Genomic DNA, 7,974 nt, shown 5'->3' with positions numbered 1-7,974 from the left:
CTGGCGATTCTCAGCTGGTTGATTGTGGTCAACGTGGTCTTGTTGATTGACTTGATAGCTCTTGGGTACGGGTTGATGGTTTTTCATGCCCGACTGCGCTCCACTCACCTTTGACCTATTGGTAGAACCCCCTTTGCCTTGAGGATTAGGCTGGCTTATAACTTGTGGAAAACTGGAGGTTTCTGGTTGAGTTCCGTTCTCTACGTGCGCAACCGATTCACCCAGACTATGCCGAGTTTTACTCAGAACTTTCAAAGTTGTGGTAAAAATAAAACCAATTTTTGGGTCTACATCCAACATATTAGTAAAGGTTCATAACTGAGTCTTTTGGTAGTACAAGTCAATTCGCAAATGAGTGGGGCGAGATGGCCCAAGTGGCTGGAGCGTCAGTTTACTAACCGGAAGGTCCGTGATTCGAACCCGACCTCTTCCGCTCGACTTCCCCTGTCTAGGCTTGGGCAACCTGACAGTATCCCAGCTCTCGTGCAACCTTTCGGGGGCATGGCGGTTAGGCACCGAAAGGGTGCTAAAGCTGAAGGATTTTCTAATCACTCTTCTGGCATACTTTGATGTTCGAATAGGGATCGACCTTGAGCGCCTGTCAGTTGAGCTTCCCCCCTCTCCCAAGAAAACGAAACCATTGGGAATGATTGTTCATCTTAGAGGTATTCATATCAAGAAAAGCAGTCCGATAACTTGAGCCTTGCTCCTACTGAAACCTGAAACGGTTTTGGTAGAATATACCATAAACAGGAAATTCAGTTGGATCTTTCGCCAACATCAAATTAGCTTTCAAATGAACTTTCATCTCCACGAACTGTCATGTCAGCCAACACTTATCTTGTCTGTGAGCTTGACTGCTTCTTAGTGGGAACACGAAAAACCCTAAGGTAGTCCACTGTCGGTCGGTGAATATCAGAAACAAGAGGGCTTCATCATCGGTTCTTTAGTTCCCAATGAATAAGTGATTTACTGATGGCTGATGGTGCGTTACCGGTGCAACATACCCAAAACCGCACATATCCAGTAAACAGGTGCCGTGCTAACTGTACTCCCACCAATACAACCACGAAGCAAAGAATTGTAACATGGCGACCGACCGATCATCTGGTTTTCAAACACTCCCTTTCCATTCCATTGTGGAAGAGGAATGGACTTTTTCCTAAACTGAATGGAGGTTACACTCGGCTCAGACTTTTAGCCAGGCCGTTGCCCGACGGTGAGACGTCTTCCCACGTGAACTCGTTACAGGAGACATCGCTCCAACAAAGTGTAAACGCAGACAGTAACGTCCAACCCATTCAACCATCAGGCTTAAGGCCAGAAAGAGCCCCAATATGATGCGTGCTCATCCGAACAGTCTTCTTGCCCGAACATCACTAGGTTAATCTATGACCGGTTTTGACAGAGCCGTTCGTCCCGTCCCACGCTTGACTGTCTCCACCTAGTAGCATGTTCCCAAATTGTGTTAGTCCCCACGGTTTATGATAACTCAATCTACAAGATCGTGGAAAGAACATATAACGACAAAACGTGTTATTTTACTACATTTCTTGTTGCGCTCTGAGTTTCTTTCTTGTTCGGGAGTGCTCTGTAGTGCAGGCGTTTTTTTACTTCTTAAGATCACTGCTGCAGTCAGACTATCGCCCTTTTGAATTACGATTATTGCAGCAAAAACCCCATCGAATTCCGAGCGCCTCTTGCTTGCAGAACAGGCTATCCCTGATTGGTCAACTTTAGACCAATGGTTGTACCGTATGACCTATCGGATGTTGTATATAGCTCATGTTTAGCAGAGTTTGTTCAGTTAATTGGCATTTAGTTTTTAAAGTGAGTATTGATGTATTTGACATTTATGAGTGTTATTCTTTCAAACTGTCAATCCACTTCACAACAGAGAAGCTCGCCGATGATGTCGAAAATAGTTTTCATGGCAGAGATCTAACGTGCATTTGGTTGTTTCCATATCTGGCTGGATGATAAAAAATCCAAAGAACTCGGTTGGTTCTAACAGAAAATCGGTTCCGTCACTTACCAGCCTATTGATGATTCGGTCGTGGAAAGCGAACTTCTTTAGTTTCGGGACGTGCTTTGCTGATAGTCTCCCCCAAATGTGGCGCAGTACTGATTCCTAGCGGGACTCATCCAGTGGATATTGAGTTCCCCTCAGTCTCCACAAGGACACCGAGACACGCGGTTTGTATAGATGACAGAAAAGTGAGGATTTTCTTCGTTATGAACTGTACTAGTATTTGGGGATTTTTTCAGTGACAGCAAGAGTAAAAAGCGGAATTCAGTTCCAACTTGTTGAAGTCTAACGAGGCAAAAATCAACGCAGAGCAAAATGATTGGATAGTCAGTGATTTTTTGCCAAAACCAATGAAATCCATGTGAATAATTAGGGAAATCTAGCACTAATCTGCCAGGCTCGGGTCCGGTTTGCTGATTTGATACACCTATGGCGTCAAAGTGGGGTGTCTCTGAATCTCAAGGGACGTATGTACGGGATGTTTTGTTGTATGGCTGTAAGAGTGGGCCTCTTCGAGGGGCGGAACTGAGACATCTTCAGATGTTCGACAATCGTTGTCTCAGAACCATAGCTGGTGTGGGTTGGTGTCGGCGAATCAGTCACGAGGCTATTAGAAGGCGAGTTTTCGGTTGTTCAACGGGTGCTTCCATTGGAGAATGTGTCAAGCACCACAAGCTGCGTTAGTTGGGACATGATTTGTGCATACCTAACGATTGTTTGCCGGAGGGAGAACTGTTTTCCGTGCCCAATTTTGAGGCAGCCAACTGCTTGACCTGGCAGAGGGATGTGAAACAAATCGCAAAACGTTGGGGTGCTATTGGTGCTAGTTACCTTCCACGCTGGGGACCGCGTGACCTCCTCTGCGCGTGGTTGGAGACACTGCAAGATATGGCTGCTAACCGATATCACTGTCGTTCTTGTTTTCAGTTTCAAACCAGATTGTCTGTCTGGAGACGTAGGCAACTCGGAATCATTGTAGTAAGGTAGCACTAAATCCCTTTTCCATCCACCTGTATTCTTTTCCTCACAACAAGGCTTTCAAACAAATCCTGGTTGTATGGCAGCGAAACATCGGTGTTGCAGACTGATTTCATGCTGTCGATGACGATGATGGTGAACTGCCGGTATGGAACACTCTCCAACCCATTCCGTAGGCTTCTAGTACGAATGGATTTTACTGTATTTTTGCTAGTGCAGTGGATCAGACAGTATGGTGAGACTTTCTAGACACCGGTTTCTTTCTTCTCTGTCTCTCTCGTTCTTCTTTCTGGATCACCAATCATATGAACTTGACACTCGTGGAGTAGTACTTTTGTGATAATTTAAGCAGTTTATGAAACCCTCGTAACATGCATTTTCTCTTTGTAAGTGAACAGAATGTCTTCTCGCCTCTCGTATTGATCACCCCTTCACCGCTTTATTAATAATGCCTGAGTAAACCAACTAAAGGTGATTCTTTCTGACAGATAGCCTCTCTCGATTTTGGTCTTTCCAAGGGAAGACAATCTTACATGCGCTCGAAATTACAGGTAGAAGCGCACTCCCACCGATAGGAGACTTTAAAAATGTCAGATGTGATCGCATTCGCCAGCTTTCAGAAAGTGAAGTATGAATTTGGGAATTAATGCGTCTTTTTTAAACCAAAGCTGTCTGTGTATCATGTGTGATCATTATCACAGGAACTCACTTGCTGTAAGAGTCGATGTGATCCGAGGCTCATAAAAAACGCTGTTTTCCAAACCAGAGATTCTATACCTGACAAAGCTTCCTCACCATTTGTCATTCCAATCTATTTTCTTGGCATGTGTGCACAATCCTTTTGGATGAATTTTGAGTAAAATCCTAACCGAGTGTGAATATTCGGGTCTGTTTGTTTGATTGTAATAATGCAGTGAGAATACGCCAGTGGTTTATTTCCTCTTGTCAGCCCAAAAATCGAAAGAGGTGAAGAGTAAAACACAATCTGGCGGGATTACCACTCGGCATCGTCGAATTACACGACCTCTTATTCAGCTGGTATTGCCATCAGGTTATGCGCAAAAGATGGGTAACCTTATATGTAGCAGCCAGTAGGTGTAAAGACAAAACCGATACTAGATCCACGCAAATAATTGGTGGTGAAGCAATTTTCAGATCACGCGGGGTCGGGCTATTGGTGAACTGGTAGCTACTGGGTGGTTAGTTCGTAAACCCGTTCCCATCAGACCTACTGGGATAAGGCTTTTTGGGAACACATGGCTCCGAGTCTGTTACAATCCCAACCTTTTGTCAGCATAGGAATCAGGTGATATTCTAAAGACAGTTTCTGAAAGCAATCAGGGCGTGCGAATGGATGCTTTGTGATACCTTAGCTGATAGAAAAAGCAATGCTCCAATGTCCGCACGCGAAATTGGTACATGATTTTACATGCACACACACAGTGTCAGTTGGGAAGTTGTGGGCTCTGCCAGATACGCCAAACCAGCAATCCTGCGGCGAAATTTCACTACGCCCCACCCTATAGACGGCGATAGATTCGATCTTTGACGTCATTTCGTCTGGTTGAATTTAAACTAGTTTTTATTTCGGCACAGATATATTGTTATCTATGGCAGTAGACGGTGAAAGCAACGGAACACCCACATGTCTTGAGGCATTCGTTTGGGGGTGAAACAGACTCAGTGTGCTCGTTTTAATAGGCGAATGAGACAGGGATTGAAATTTGTCATATTTTATTGGTCCATGCGTTAGTCGTTACGCGCGCGGACAATTTTCGCACGAATGAGGCAACCAAGACCGGAACTTTAGGTTGGAGGAACTAAGATTGCATGACATGTTATTTGAAGCCAGAAAAGTATGTTGTTCACCTTCATAAAGGAAACTACTCACAAGGTTGCTGAAAACTCTTCAGGAACCTTCTGAGTAGTTTCCTTTATGAAAATATACTGCGACATCTCGAATATCATGCCAACTGAAACATGAGGCGGCCTGTGTGCAGCACATTCAGTTGTAGAATATCATAAAAGAGAAATTCAGTTGGGTCTCTCGTGAAAACCAAATTGATACGCAAATGAGTGTATTTCTCGTTATTGATTTTGTTTTCATAAATCAGGCGGACCCACTACAACATAACTTCGATTGAGGTTTCGTCCTATCAGTGAGGTTAATCTATGCTGAAAAACCCAGAATCACTGTACAGCTGTTACATTTTTATTGGGCCTCATCAGCAGTGCGCTCCGCACGAAACTTTTGAAAGGAGTTTTGATCCCACGGCCTTCCGGTCAGTGTTTGAACACTTAACCGTTTGGCCGCGAGCAGCTGATCAGCAGTGTGATTAACTCTCTTTTAGACAGAATGTAGCACCGCCCATCCTTCAGTCACGTGATCTTCATCACGTGGCCACGTATTGTGTGGCTTCTCGATTGACGAATTCGCAGATGGAACTTTCAATGTTGTATATCTAGCTTACACAGCCTGGTAACTGTGTCCAGCTGAGTAAGATGTCGAGGAAGGCCAGAGTATGTTTTATTCTTCACGCGTGTTTTAACTGTGTCGCCGTACCCGATATCCGATTGTGTTATAGAGTACTCCATAAAAGTGGAATTATACATGTAAGCTAATGCAATGCCACCAACAAACGAATACAAGAATGTGATAGATGGGATCAGTTGTTTTCCGGTAAGTATCCGTCACGAAGTGGCTGGACCTTACAACAATGTGACGGTTCGTGCACCTCCCACTGAGCTATTCGGCGAACTGTACATGTGTTGCTCACAAAGCCTCTTATACCGGGTTGGTCAATGGTACAAGTCTGATTAACATGGATTCTCGGTGCTCCACTCTGGAGCTTGGCAACCTGCTCCTTAAAAACGTATATTGGTCTGACTGTCTTACGCCAACTACCACCGCCTTGCGGTTGGGCTTTGAGCCAGAGGCTTCATTCGAAAACCCAAGTTGTACTCATACCTAGGCGTCCTGTCTGTGTCCCAGCGCGCGTAAACCATGAATTGCACAAGTACAAGTGATCTCAGTAGGCACCAAGTTCACGACACCAGCACACTACCCTGAGGCTATCCGTTTACAGCTTACTGTTGTGTGTGTAGATGTGGTGGACTATGGTAGATCTATCAAACGACGGAAACTTTTTTGCAGTGTAGACTAGTCCCCTCCCCGCAAGCTAATGAACCGAACTGCGATGATTATTACCTTGCTTAGCGCCCTGCAGAACACACGAATGCCTTCCGTGTCCACTGGGATTAGTACGCCTTATTCCTTAACCGAGTCGCGTGCAACATATTCGGCTGCATAGCAGCAGAGAACTCTAAGATTTTCTGGGTGTGAACAGGGAACCTACCTTCGAGACCAGAGCGGACAAAGAGTGTCGTCTTCTTTTAGTCTCAAAGAAACCCTATTCTTTGACCGAGTCGCTGACAACACATCGTGGGGGTGAACAAGTGGTCTGAGACGAGAGAAAAACGACTGAAGCTCTGTCTTGCTTTGGTCTCAAAGATATTCCTTTATTCTTTGGCCGAGTTATCCTATCGTGGAGATTCTGCTGTCCATCAGCAAAACAAAGGAGATGTTAACATATTTCAGGCGTGAACTGTCTGTCTGTCTATCTTTTTCACCAGAGGGCTTTACGGGGGGAGCATGAAGACAGCCGTCGAGAAGGAGAATGGTTAAAAAAAAAACAGTGGAACAACCTGCATAGCACAAATTACTTTAGTAATGTGTGAGTAGTTCCCGACGTCTTGAAAATTTGAACGGATAGAACAAAAGCTAAATCTTGAAAATTTGGAGGGTATAAGGACTTGAAAAAACACAAGGCAAAGAAGAAGTTCAGCGACGGACAGCCCCCGAAAACATGAATTTCGTTCGGCATCAAGTGACTGAACTTTGGCACGGGTGCCTCGAAGATCGTAGTTTGGTCGGACAAGTGGACAATTCTGTGGGAGGGATGGAAGTTGCGCGTGTCTAGTAAATCATCCCTGGTGGCAGTTGCATCAAGATATGGAAGGTAGACAGAGGCAAACTCCCGACGGTATGAAGCAGGGTAAGCAAACGGAAGAGAAATACACTCATTTGCAAATCAATTTGGTTTTCACGAGAGACTCAGCTGAATGTCTCGTTTATGATATTCTACAACTGAATGTGCTGCACACAGGCCGCCTCATGTTCCAGTTGGCACGATATTCGAGATATCGCAGTATATTTTCATAAAGGAATATACTTACAAGGCTGCCCGAAACTCGGGGAATGCGCCTACCTGATGAGTCCCAAGAAGGGCAAAACTGGTCATGGGCTGTCAAAGAGTTTTCAGCAACCTTGTGAGTAGTTTTCTTAGGAAGAATAACTTCTTTGTGAAAACTATATAGGAGTAAAAAAAAAGATGCAGAAATAGGTCTACCAAACTATGACAGACAGGGACGAATCTGGGAGTTTTCCAACGTCAGAAGAATGGTTTGGTGGGCGAAAAAGGAAGCCGAGCTCTCTGGAGTTCTCTCAAGTTGCAGTCATTTCTGTATGCGCGAGGCAACTGACCTTGCTGTGTAGTGAAATTTGAGCTCTGCAAATGGGGTCTATCTACGCTGAAAAGCCGAGAAGCACTGAAAAGCAGAGCTGGTGATTCCTCAAATTATGGTTATATGAATGAATAACACGTTCAAAAAAAAACACAACGGGGTCCTTTTCGCCTAATCAGGGAGATAGACAAGTTTTGGTGAGAGTTAAAAGCAATGTTGATCAGCCGCTCGCGGCCGAACGGTTACGTTCGCGGGTTCAGAATTGTCTTGAATTTAGTGAGACACGCACTGTGAATGATGAAGCAATCAGATAAAGAACAACGCTTTAGAGTGGGTTCGATATTGTCCGAAAAGTAAAGAAGTAGGAAGAGGTAAGCTACGGTTGGAGCGAATGTTCCAGGTACATAAGTACAATGAAAGTCTTTGTGAAAAGCTATCAGACC

This window comes from Opisthorchis viverrini (assembly GCF_000715545.1).
Source record: "Opisthorchis viverrini unplaced genomic scaffold opera_v5_629, whole genome shotgun sequence".
Lineage (NCBI taxonomy): Eukaryota > Metazoa > Platyhelminthes > Trematoda > Opisthorchiida > Opisthorchiidae > Opisthorchis > Opisthorchis viverrini.
This window is presented reverse-complemented; position numbering follows the sequence as displayed.